The sequence below is a fragment of the Lepidothrix coronata genome, unplaced genomic scaffold (assembly GCF_001604755.1).
Source record: "Lepidothrix coronata isolate B3197 unplaced genomic scaffold, Lepidothrix_coronata-1.0 Scaffold2, whole genome shotgun sequence".
Lineage (NCBI taxonomy): Eukaryota > Metazoa > Chordata > Aves > Passeriformes > Pipridae > Lepidothrix > Lepidothrix coronata.
Genome location: NW_016690182.1, coordinates 3,879,348 through 3,893,190, shown reverse-complemented (window position 1 = coordinate 3,893,190; position 13,843 = coordinate 3,879,348). Strand labels below are relative to the sequence as shown.

General features: G+C 41.4%; 1 long non-coding RNA gene across 1 annotated transcript in view; it reads left to right on the top strand.

Annotated features, from left to right (window-relative positions):
• The window catches only part of LOC108498128, a 111,302-nt gene that overhangs the window by 47,341 nt on the left and 50,118 nt on the right, over nucleotides 1–13,843 (top strand). The window lies entirely within an intron of this gene.

The window sequence follows — 13,843 nt, the reverse complement described above, 5'->3', positions numbered from 1 at the left end:
CTCCTCTGGGCTCTGTGCCAACCAAAAGTCATATGGCTGTGGCAGGTACTGTGCTGGAACTGCATTAACAAATTCTAGCAAAAGGGTGAACAAATGTTTTTTGGCAAGAATTTAGAGAACATGGATTCGGCAATGCATGAATATGATTGTATACATTTTGGCCCTCTTGGACCTGGGCTATATTAAGTGGACATTTCCTGGATACTCTACTGGACTTTGGTGTATCAGTTTGGGATGAGTGTTTGCCTGGAGCAGTTTTCCTACCATCCTGTAGGCCAGCCCAGCATGATGGAACAGCTGTGTGGCAAGAGGCTTTGCCCACTTATGACTTATTAAACTGGCACGGTAGGTCTTGCAAGAACAGATACTTTATCCTTTGTGTGTAACGAAATTACTTTATATGCAATTAAATACCAATACAGCATTCTTCATTCTTTTTGTGCTTTGTGTTGGCAGTTGCAAGCCATTTGTGTCTCTGTGCCTTCTTCATTCCCCTTATCCCCAGTACAGATGCATTTCACTGATGGCTGGATGATCTCTTCAAGGATGTGTTCCCTACTTTAAACTATCCTTTGTGGCAGTGGGTGTTCTTCATGCTGATGACTTCAATATCAGGCCCAGGTTTTTTAAGGAGCCTTCAGATTCACTGAATGAAAATGCTGTGAACTGTAATTAGCTTGAATTCAGAGTAAACTTAAACACCCTTGAAGTAAATGTGTGTAAAAATTACTTTGAGCTTCTGATGGAGAAAAGAGCATGATGTTCAGTCATGGATGTAAAACTCATCAGTGTTTCAGTGCTGTGGTTTGTGGTGGTATAGATAAATTCCAAATGTGAAGCTCTGCCCAGTGCAAAGCAGCAGTGATGTGAAGCTGTCTGTTCTTTATAAGTCACTGAATATAAAAAGAGTTTTCCCAACCACAGACTGTGATAAGACTGCAGCCTTTGGATGTTTCCTAATGCACTGCAGCATCTATGGAAAAGTGAAGTGCTTTAGAATGTGTGAAATGTTAGTAGAATATCTGTCATGAGTGTTCCCTGCTGATATTGAGGGGGAGTGACTAGGGTGGAATATGGACTAAAATACATTCTACTGCCTCATCAGCAACGGCTGCAAACAGATTTCTTGTTGAAATGTGGTGCTATGATATGCCTCAAGGACACATGCAGATGTGTTCCCTAGGTACTTACCTGGGAAGGTTTTGCCCAAGTTGATGCATTAGCTACCTTGCATTTGTTCAAGGACAATTCATGTGTAGAAAGAGAGGAATTTGAACAGCCCCGGGCAGTCCCTCTATTATAATTCAAAATTAGAAGGAGCACATTATTTATAATTAGGGAGAAAAGCAGAAGCAACTGAATGACTTCTTACTGTTAAAGAATAACTGAATATTCCTGGCAGATATGTGAATATGAACAAGAATTATGCTTTTGGATTGTTAGTAATAAGGTAGTGAATCTTTCTTGTTAATGCAGGAGAGATTTCCCTAGAATTGTTTGCTTACTTGCAGTGCAGTTGCTGTATTCTAGGACAAGAAAAACTAATGTATGTCAGTGTTTTCTTCTCATGTTTTTGTAACCAATTGCAGCTCGAAAATTCATAAAATCTGATGTATTTTAGTGAAACAAATGGAATAGGGAGATCCATGTGCTTATTTTTTACTGTTATTAACACTGCAGCTTACGTAGGCAAACACCAAGGAATGGAAAAATCAATATTAACAGTAACTCCTAAAGTTGGGCAGCATAATTGGTTGACAGTAAGAAGGAGGGGAAAATATTAGTATGGGTTTTGAATGATTCCATAAGGAATGGCATCCTTAGTGAGATCTTTTCTACTTTTTTCCTTGGGAGGTAAAGCTGTTGTTTTGAATTTCAAGATTAAACTGCTGCTGTTTGGATTAAATTGCAAAAAAAAATAAATATTTGAGATTTCCCAATTACTGAGCAGACCACACTTCCAAACTGTTTTCTGATAGAGCTTCCTGGCATCATATCAGTGCTGTATCCAAGACCAATTTAAATAGTGTTGAATGCCCAGCTCAAACGTGGAGTAATGGAGCTGCAGCATGCTGGAAGAAAGCTGAACTCCTGCTACCCATGGAGCTGGATCTGCAAGGTGCAGAAGGATGTGCACAGATGCAGAGCAGTTTTCCTGCTCCATGCCATAGAATAAAGCTGTCAGGAACAGTTTCTTTTGCTGTTATAGAGTTAATCAGCGACTCTTGCCAAACACTGTTTTGTCCACCGTGCATCTGCCTGCTATTTCCTGCCACCCAGGACCTGCCTCCTCCATGGGTTTTCACCCAGAGCTTTGCTCGGTCAAAGGTCTGTTCTCCATCAGACACTTCAGAGTTGCCTTGTGTGACTTGAGTGGGACAAAGAGTGTTTTGCAGGTGGATGATTTAGAGAGGACAATCTTGCTGGCTGGCACAGGGGGTTTCACTTGCTAGCCCAGCATCTGTTGGAGTAGAAAAAGAGCACAAATATTTGATTTTGAAAAGTCTCATGCGGATTTCTTGGTTGCCTCTCTTGAGAGAGTTTTTCTTGCTGCCTTTCCCATAGGAGCACTCCTGGAATAAGCCATTGGATGGGAGCGTCCATTAAGGATGCTTCTGGCACAGCACAGAAGCACGTGTGATCTCTGCTGCCTTGGGCTCAGTGTCATAATTATGAGATTTGGTTTTACCCAGGTGAAGCTGTTATAAAGCAGTATGGGTTTTTTTTGGTATTTACATTCTTATGTTGGACTGTTTCTTTAAACTTACTTTGAATGTCATCACTAAGATAAGGCTATCACTCAGATGTCATCACTGAGCATAACAGATGACTTAAGTCACTGCACACCACATGTCAAAACACATACTATAAGTCCATTTTAACTTCTTGTTTAACCCTGTTTGTCAAGCAACAGTTTTGTAAATGGATCATACTGCTGAGAAGAAAATGTTACCATCATACTGCCAGCTGGGGCAAACTTTGCAGTGCATGGGAGGAGTGGGTGAGATTAAAAAGTATATATTTGTCATATTACAGCAGTGAGGCTGTAATCTGCTGGAGACTTTATGGCAGTTAATTTTCACTTCTACTTACGGACTATTGGTACTGAGGCTTTGATCAGATATATTTTCTTATTGTGTTTAGCGAGTTACTTGGGATGTACTAAACTCCTTAAAGCACATAATAACAAATCCCTCATAACCTGAGGTTGCGTAGGCACTGCTGCCTCCTGTGCCTCCATTACTGGAAGTGTTAACACATCTTCCCCTTTAGCATGTCGGGGAGAAACAATCCCCTTGGCTACTTTTCTTTTTTTCCTTTAACTACGTGCTTTGAGTCTGTGTGTTGCTCATCCTGCCTTTAATTTTCACTGTTAAGAGCAATAAAAAGGCCTGGGCCAATGCTGTGCATGTGTAGGCTTTCTGCAGTACACTCACTATCGTAAAGTTTCCTTGCAGAGCTGTTAACAAAAGTATTCCCCTGGGTGTATTTCTCCCTTGCATCAGCAGCTGTTCCTTGCTTTGGTTTACCCTTTAACATGAAAGTTTTTGTGTTGCTTTTTCTTCTGGAAGAAGAAAACGATTTTCCCATTGTGAAAATTGTGTCCTCTCTGGCTCTACAGAGCTGTGTCCCACCCAGGTGGGAGCTGACAATCCCTGCTACCTTGCTGGCATGTGATATAAATAGATTCTGAAAAGGTGAGGCAGGTTCAGCAGCTGGAGATAAGGACAGTGAAGGGAATTCAGCCAGGATGAAATGATGATGTTGTATGGCTGAGAATTTCTTGCTGAAGCAAATATTGGCTGTGAGATGGTGGGAGTTGACAAGTATTGCATGACATCTCTTACAGGAAAGACTTTCTAAAGATCTGTGGACAGATTTGACTTTACTTTTCATCACCTGTTTAAGTAAAAAACATTTGAAATTGGAGAAAGGGAATAATCATTCTGAGAATTTTTTTCCCCCTGAATACTGTTGATGAACTGTTATATTAATTTCACCGGAAAGAGAAGCAAGTAATTGGTTTGGGCAGGTTTACAGGTTTAATGCTATTTTCTGGTTCTTGCCTTGTGTAGTCTTAAATTAGCATTTAGTTTTATATTAATATGTGACAATTCTGTCTCAATTACTTTGCACTGAAAATATGGTGTCTATGAACAGAATGGAAGGATAAAATAGAGGTGCACCTGATCATTTCAGAAGACTAGTACTATAAGTGAATATGCATGTGTTGCCTTTCATTTCAGATCCATTGAGGGACATAAATACTTCCACACAGATCCTATTTTCCATTTAGCACAGCAGCCTGTGGCCAGAAGAGGATGCCTAGGGAAAGAATACATGGAACAAAGCAAATAGACTCTAGTCTTCTGCCTATTGCAAATACTCTCAGCATTCAACAGTTTAAGATTTTTTTTTTTTTTTTTACTCCCTGGGAATGCAGAGATTCCTTAATATATCTGAATGAATCTGACAGATTAAATCATGCTTTATTTCCCTGTAAAATGATTATGATGGAGAGTGAACTGTCCAACTAGAAAATGGGCTTTGAGAAGGGATATTAGAAGTTGCAAGGTTCTCGGTCGAAGCTGGGGGAAGCAAATTAGTGTTTTAGCAGGTGGGGATGACAGATAAACAATAGCTGAGGTCTCTGAGAAATGAAAGAATTTAGAAACATCTGTTAAGGGAAAGAATAGCTAAGTGACTGTAATAAATAATGTGCCATTTGCCTGTTCAGATTTAGTGTAGACCTCAAAAATGTGTTTTCTGTGCTCGTGACTGTCAGAGAGCTGATAATGCTACTGGACTCAGTATCATGTATAGTTGTGCTGAATATTCATTTGTTTTGTGTATGAATGAGTTTTCTACTTTGTTGGAATGATGGATTATGCTCAGTACAGATGGGACTGGTGTTGGGCATGGTCTCCTCTCATTAGCTCAGTGAGGAAATTCCCCCTGATTTCACTGGAAGCATGCTTATGCCAGTGCTGGAGTGCCCCTGAAAGCTGATTGTGGCCTGTGGCCACTTGCAGGGCAAAACTGGATTTTTGTGCCAAAGCAGCAACATGTTAAGTTTTTGTGCTGTTTGTTTGTGGATGAAACATGGGTGCAAAGATACAAACCCTCAATCCTTGTTAATGTCATTTTTCACCCATGACACTGGAATTTGGCACATTTCTGTTCTCCAGTACAAGCACATGGCATTGCACGGTCTGTGATGTTACTTGTGAGTGAAGTGTTAGTGACAGTAAGTTTTTCTAATTCATTAAAAACCACCAATGCTTTGTTGTATATAAAATAATGCTGTGCAGAAACTGTTCTGTCTTGAAAGCAGCACTGCCTAAAAAGAGCAGAGGAAGTGAATTGCTTGGGAACTTGCTCATGGCAGTGGTGTGTGGTTTTTACCCACCTTTTGCTCTGTGTGGCTACTCTGTACTAAATCTGTACAGCTAAACCAGACAAGATCTCTAACAGAAGCTTCCCAGATCTCAGGAGTACTGATATATGTAGTTCTTGGTTTAAGGTCTTGATTTTGCTGTTTAATTGCTTAGGAATGAACTGTGAACGTCTGAAAATCTTAATCCAAAATTTCTACTATCTAGAAGTGTTGATATGGGTTCCCTTTCCTGTTAGCACTGTGAGGTTAGAGTAATTGAATATTTTGCTTCAAGCATTTTGCCTTAAGTGGGTGTGGTTAGACACTGTCCTCTGGCTGCAATGTCAGATGGTTGGAGAGTTCAGATGGGAACTGTTTAATTGGCTTTTGCTACAGATCCCAAGCTCTTTCTTCCTGATGTCCACTGAGATTCCATTTTATAAGTGTCTTTACTGAATGATAGATGTTATGTTTGAGGTCTCACAGCTTGAGACCAAGGCTGTACAATATCTCCCCTAATTTAAATTTTCTCCAGATCTTATCAGTCTGAGGAGTACCTGGCTGAGGCTTTGCTCTGTCAAATTGTCTTTTAGGAGTGTCTGAAAAATTCAGTACAGAAAAGGACAGAAAATGAAGTTGACCTTTCTTCCTGCTCCTCTTCCCATTCTGCTTTATTGAGAGAGAAGTATGTGACCCAGCACTATCTGGGTCTATCTAGACAATTGTGTAGAAGGATGTGAATTCTCTTTCCTCTAGTAATTCTACTTTCAGCCAAGGGACTCTTTTTTTGGAGGGTGGTGGTGTCAGATGAACCTCAGTGTGGTGGATATTCTGGAAGGGACAGCCACCTCATCTGGGTGGTAGGTTGACTGTTTTTTTTTTAATGTACTTCTAGAAGTCAGTCCATGCTGATTCTGCACTGGATTTTGTTCCCAAACATTTGGGTCATCTGGTATTTAATGTGATTCTGAGTGACAGAGCCACCAAATTCTCACAACTTGGAGTTGACTCCAAGTTGAATTTTATCATTGTGTTTTCTTCACCAATGATAAAAATTGGTTTCCTGTGGGAGACCAGATATCTTTGCAGAGCTCACTTTGGACTTCCCAGTATGTCAGGTGTTTCTGCAGCAATACATAAAATGAAGGGATATATCCATAGGTTGCTTAAGTTATTCTGTAAGTTGCTTTTAGATGGAGAAAATAGTTGATGGAATATGGGACATACCGAGTTGGTAAAAAACCAAAAGCCCGTATCTCTCTTTTCCAGCTTTTTGCATTCCAGATACCTGAGCATGGGCTGAATAGATGAATCCCAGAGCTTATGACTCAACACCATCATTTAAGCTCATAGAAGCACATTCCAAAAATACTCTGAAAAATAAAGCTGTTCAGCTGGGCTTTTCTAGCAGTAGAAAATGAGGCTTCCTGTGATATAGCACTAGGTATTGTGTAGTGATTTAGTAAGCATTTTAAGAATCCATTTATTCAGGGCTAGAGTTAGACATTTCTGTCCTGAGCAGTATCGTGTTTTGTTGAATCCAGGCACTGCTGACAGCAGGGGGTACTTAGAGAGACTGCAAGACTAATTCAGTGGTTTTATGCTAACAGTAAATATTTTTGCTTTATTGTTCATAGAGAAACTGCTATACATGTATGTTGCGAATTCTAGTGATAATTTTTTATTAATTACCTGGTCAGTGGTGATATGTCTCCCAGTTTACCTGGAGCCTTTTACAAGCTTACTGTCATCTGTGAAACTCTTCTATCTGAGCTGATTGTCTCCTGCCAGTTGTGGTGCTTCAGCGAATCACTCTGCTGAGGAGGTTGCCCCACACCTCTGCATCTTAGCAAATTGCCTTCTGAGCCCTGGCACTGAAATGCAATTGGTTATGCTTCATTATCTCATTCAATAGAAATTCAGTCTCCTGAAGACTGCAATTAAGTTTCCTCTTTGTCTGAAAGGCACAGAATTTAACTGCAATCTTGTTGGCTTTCCCTGAAGCAGGGGAAGGAGGAGAAGGCAGAAAAACACCAAACCAGAGACAGCACACTTTGACAGACTGTTTTTTATTTGGTAACTTGCTTTCCTCTGTGTGACTTTGACCTGATATTTGTGGTTCTTTGATCCACAGCTGGGCATGCTGGGGGTTAGCCAGCTTGCCCAACAGGGAGAGAGGCACTGGGCTGCCAGGAACAGCCCAGCCTGGAGCCAGGAGGCTTTGGGGACTTGGGGCTGTTGTGTTACCTTGAACACCTGATGCTTTGGCCCACGATTCGTGCTGCTCATACCACCTGCAAACTCTCTTTGGCAAGCAGACCCCTTGTGTTTATGGTGCTTTAACTGCAGTAGAGCTATACAGGTGTCGTGTTCTCTGTTGAGTAAAGAGAAAGTACAAAAGTAGCTTGGGCAGTAGTAATGGGAGGCATTTACTATTGCCCAAATGGAGGGTATATGGATTTTTTACAATAGAGGAATTTGTGTTCTAATATCCAGAATCTTTCCTTTTCTTGTCTTAAGATGAGCTAAATGCATCTAGCCTTAATTTCCCATGCTTGAACTCTTGAAACAAGGGCTGTGCCTAGTAGTGGAAGGTATGGCTCAGTAGCAGGAATATTTGGCCAATCTTTTTTTTTCTTTCAATTGTGGAAGGCAGAACAGGACATGCCTCAAATTCTGTGCAAAGTCAGTGCTTGCTATTCTGCAAAAGTCAAAAACCCCAGATCTCTAAGTCTTAGCTCTTCCTGGTTCCAACCACTATCCTTCCTAGTTCTTCCCTTTTCAGGTCTGTCTTATTCTGTTCCCAGGCCTGCTGAGTTATTCCATGCCACTCTTGTGAACTCAGTGGATTTTTTGAGGTGATGACTTTATTTTTTCCCTGCTTTTCATAGTGCTGTCAGACTGCCCTGCAGCAAAATGCATTTCAGGTATGAGCTCTCACCAGTCCCTCTAGGAATAAGTCACTGCTTCACTTCTCCTGTGTAAAAGCAATATCTTCCTCAATCTCATGGGATACAGGAATAGAGAGTTGATTTGTATGAGTTGTTGGGACTCTGTAGATAGAAGGCTGTCCAGGTTTTTAGGAGAGCTGTAGATGTTATTGTCCAAGGCACTGCCTTTTCCTACTGTTTTTTTTTTTTCTTCTGTAGGATAGTCCTGTAAAAATAATTCATTAGTCTACTGCTTTGGCAGAGAAAAACACTTGTTGTTCAGAGAAGAAAACGGTATTAAGAACATACCCCCTACTTAGGCACTCTGGCTATGAACTTCTGCTGGATGAAGAGGAATAGTAGCTTGTATTTCCCAGTTGTGAGAATTTTTCCAGGCTATTTTTTAAGTTCAGACAATTCTACTGAGATGTAATGTGATGTGCTGGCTTCACTGTCCTTAAACAACCTCTCCAAATCCCACTGAACAACAAACATATTGGTGTTTCTCCCTATTTTCCATGACTGGGGAGTGAAGGTGGAGCTCTTGGAGGCTCTGGGCATGCTTTCCTTCACATTCTCCCCACCGTCATGTGGGCTCAGCTGTAATACTCAGTCTTGATTTGGGATGGGGTAATCCTGGCTGTACATACAAATTGTGTGTGGTTTCCTAGAGGAGCTGGGGGGAGCCCTTCCACCAAACCTCGGAGCCCCAAGTGTACAGTGAGCCCCAGCCACCCATTGCTGTGAGTCTGAATGGCTTGGACTTTTCTGCAGTCTGTCCTTATTACCTGACCCTCTCACAGATGACAATCTGAATACAGAGAGAGCTTCTGAAGTGCTCAACTCCTTCCTTTGAGTTGACTTGAAAGGGAGGTAGATGTCTGTCTAATGCAAGATTATGTGCTGAGATGACTTGTTCAGTGCTTTCAGAAATCTGTGTTGGAGCAGGGCATGGAGCAAGTCCTGACTGGTGTCACAATGGATCATCCTCCCCTCCACAGAGCCTGTTCAGTCATGCAGGCTGTCTCTGGCCCTTGATGAGCTATTTTCTATATCGACTTTGCTTGTCCTTGCAGAGTCTTTTTTTGACTGTCTGGTAATAAAGCTTTTGCTACTGCTTGCCCTCTGTCCTGGTTAAATTGCTGATGGAAGGGGGTTGGAAAGCTCTTTTGTCTCATTGCATTATACTGTGCTGTAGAACAGATGTGGGTGGCAGAGTGTACACAGGTATTCTTGAATGCAAAGCTCAACCTTTTAACGTCCCCATTCTGGAGAGCCACACTGAAGGGAGTTCACTTTTAAGATGTGAGTGATAACATGGGACACTTCCTCATAGCATTTACCTTGCTCTGCTATTAGAGTCCTCTGGATGTTTCTGTTGTTGACAGCATGCCTGTGGCACTCATCACCTGTCTGCCTTCATTAACATGTCTTTTATTTCTTTTTCTAGAGTGCCAGTAAAGATTGCAAAATTACAGGCTGCTTTTTGGCACATTTCTTGCCTTACCCCCAGTGTGCTCTTCCTCGACAGATTGGGGCTTTATCTTGTGATACTATCCTTTTTTTAATAATGTTACAGGCAACTGTCAGTAATCTTATGTCCCAGCTGTTCTTGGTTTAGAGAGTAAAATTTGAGACATTGTGCAGAAATCAAATATATTCCAGCTGCTTCTGTGATAATAAACAAGTACTTTGGTGACTAGCAGAACTAATGAAACTCGTTTCCTATGGCTTTGTGTCTTATGGTTGATTGCCTTTTTAACTAAATTATTCTAAAGCTACAGTAGTGAGGTAGAGCTTTATAAGACATCAGAAAATTCTCAAAAAGTGGGAATGAGTTGGAGAGTATTTTGGCCATGGGAAGAGATTTAACTGAGTTTATAACTAAGAGTGAGCTCTGAAGGATTCATAGTAGTATAAAAATGTGAATAAGAGGTAGAATTTCTCATGTCTGATAAAGTTTTTGAGAGATGCTTTTTCTGCAGTTAGGGCACTCAAAGAAGTGTTTTCCCCTGAAGGTGTTTTGATTAATAAAGGCTGAGCTCATACTGACATCTTCTTACAGTCTTTATTCACCATAACATCTTTTTTTAACACTTTTTTTTTTTTTCCTCTAGCAGATTATTTACCATGAAATTTGAGGGATATGGTAAACTTGAAGACCCCTGTCCAGGTCAGTTACCATCAAAAAGTAGGTTTGTGTGTGATTGTGGCAGAAGGACAAACATGCACAAAGATTGCACTTTCACATGGAACTCCAAACCAGCCTGCCATCATTTAGAGGGAGGTTATGTGGTCTTTGCAGTCAATTAAGGGCAATTCCAAAGGAGGCATTTCTTGGGGAGTGTCTCAAGGGACTCAAGGTCAGTCTGCCCAGACATCCAGCTTGTCTCAGGCTTTGCTGTTGCTTTTCCCCTTTGCTGCTCATCTTTCCAAACTTGTGCTTGAGTGTCCTATTCCTTGAACAGTCCTTTTGTTTCAACACTTTCACTTACACTGTAAGCTTTCATGGTTGTGCTGCTTGTGAAGCTGAAAAGTAGTTGGAAAGACAGTGGACTTATGACTGAAAGAAGTGGAACTTTGTGAACTGACAGTGTAAAACTTGCCATATTTGTTATGAGGAAGAGCTTTGATTTGCTGAAATATTGGAGCATTAATTGAACATTGTTTATCCTATCCTATCTAAAATGAAGGATGCAAATTAGTGTTTAATTGTGTGTAGTGGGTTTTTTCCTCCACTAGTCATTAGTATATTTGCTGAATATTTCATACTTCATGCCCGTTTCCCACATACCTTTTTCTTCATTGGCTTCTCAGTGATACCTGTCAGCAGTCACTTCTGTGAAGAGTTTGCTAGTTGAGCTGCTGTGGGTGATGAAAAGCATATTGGTTTTGGTTAAAGAGCGGCTAAGAAATAGAAAAATAAATCTGAAAATATGGATGTAAAACATCTCAAAATCCTAGCTGCCCCAGGGAGTGAAATGCTCTGAAATCCCGGGAAGAGGTAAAGTGCAGCACACAGTGTATGAGGATGTCTTCTTTAGCAGCAGGCAAGCCAGTGGCCAGGGATGCTGACTCTGTTTTATTCCCTCCAGCAATCTGTGTTTTGGTTTTTTTTTTTTCTCTTCCTCATATGGAAAGCATTGGTATTGGCTCTGACTCTTCCCTCAGGTGTGAAGTGTTGTATAAACATCTCGGTTTGCCTGTCTAATGTCTTCTGAAAGAATTCTGGGCTCCCTGGCAGACATACTTTGGCAGTCTGGCGCTATATTTATTCAAGATAAAGAAATTGTTTCTTGCAGTGACCAGTGAAAATACTTTTTTTTTTTTCCCCTCTCTGAATTATCATTGCTTTGTGCTTAGCCAGGTGACAACAGTACTCTTCACATAGTTAAAATTACAGACTGATGTGATCTGTTTCCCATATTGAATCAAATGATAGACAGTGTGGGGGAGACAGCAGGTAGTCTGTCTCCGACATTTCTAACAGGATTCTGGCTGGTTTTTGAGGTTATAACAAGTAAAACTCATACATGTATTTAGAAGTGGCTGATAGACATGTCTTGTGGTGTCTCTAGGCTCTAAGTTTAACCTGAAAGTACACAGAGTAAGTCTCCCCTAAATACTCAGAACTATAAAGAGATTTAAACATCAAAGTGCTGCATTTACACACTCATCTCCAGAATTTAGTCCTTTAAAATCCCTGCCCAGCTCCTGCCTAACTATGGAGGGATCAATGTTTCCTTGGGTGAAGAAACTCCTTTGGCTCCTAGTTTCTGCTTTTCTACTGGCAGGGCCAGCAGTTCTGAGGTCTGGACGGGGCTGCACAGTCAGGAACCAAACTTGCACATTAGTGCCTGACAGTCCATCCCAATCCAGCTTGTGTACGAAGCTCAGGCTTTTCCCCCCTTGCTCATGCAGCACCCTGTGCAGGAATGCTCCCTGTGTCCCACTGTCCCAGTGAATATCAAATTATTGCACGGGAAGTGGGACAGCTCTGGGGCCTGGGATTGAGTGAGTGTTACATTGGCACCGCCACCGCAACTGCCCTGGGCCTGCACACAGCTTGGTTTGGAGCAGTTATTTAGTACCTTAGGTCACAGTAAGCAATCTGCTTTGGAACAAGAGGAACTCGCTCTTTAGAAAGTTTGTTATTCTTAACTCTTTTCCCCCCCACCTCTCTCTGTCTTCCTGGCAGTTTCCAGCCCCTCTCTTAAGCTGCCTTGCCCTGTGCTTGACTCAGCCTGTCTGTGTACCTGTGTAAACCCCACTGTGATGGTTTGTTTTTTTTTTTTTTTTAACAGTTGCCACCTCTGTGGCTTTTTTTTTTTTTTTTTTTTAACAGTTGCCACCTCTGTGGCTTCCAGAGGAAATCACCTGCTAACTTGCTTATGGCAAGTTCACACCTGCCATAATGGCTGTGATCCTCCCCAACTCTAACTTCCATGGGGATCTCTTCAAATGTTTTGCATGTAATTATTCTTCTCTAGACTTGCAACCCCCCAGCCTCTTTTGAGGCACATAGTTGCTGTTGTGTAGGGTAAAGAACATCCTTTACTTCTTGAGATGCTTTGGAGAGACTCTTTCCTGCTTGTCATTAATGTTTGCTTACTCTTCTTACATCTTTTCTGCCAAGTCTTACTTGCCTGGATTCCATGGGTGTCCAGAAGATTGCATTCAATTGAAGACAAAATAACATGCTTTTTTTGGTAGTAGATTCCCAATGGCTTTTTAGGTTTCAGAAACACCTGGACAATTTAACCACCTTCCTCTCTCGTTAGCCATATTCCCAAAATGTCAGAGTGCTGGGAATCCCTGTGTAATTAACCTGAAAGTAAGGTGCTTAACAAGGGTAGAAAATTAATGGTGGCAAACCAGTGGATGACAGAAAAGGAACTGTAATAGTTTTAGTTCCTTTGTGTCCAAAGTCTTACAAGCATTGTGGGATTGTTTTCCCTGTGATGTCCTGAACTTACTCAGGTGAGCACAGAGCTAGGTGACTGTGGTCACTTCAGAGGTGGGGACTTGACCCAACCCTAATTGTGTGTGTATATCAGTATTTTCACACTTGTGTTCAATGCACTCCTTCCATATACACCAATTGAGATCAGTGTGGAGCTTCTGTCTGCTCAAGTGTAAGAACATGATTAAGATCAGTCTTAATGTTCAAGATCCTGGAATAGCCTCAAGAGAGGCTTGGCAAAGCAGATGGTGTACTGCTCTCCTGGGCCATATTGGCAGTTCTTGGGAGCTCATATAGGTTTTAAAAGGACTTTTGTCCTTTAGGCAATCATGACATTAACTGAAACAAACACAGCTAATATATTTTACAGAACTCTCTCAGATGGTTGGTTTGTTCAGTCTTTGGAGAAAAAGCAGAGTTGTGAGGGGTGCTTGGTCACCCTTTATAGTGCTCAGTCACGAATGATGAAGCTTTTGGTAAGCTGGGAGTGGGGCCACAACTGATACTGAGAAACTGGTACCATGGAACAGAACAGGCATGTTAAGTTTTGATTTATTCGTGACTCGGGGGGAA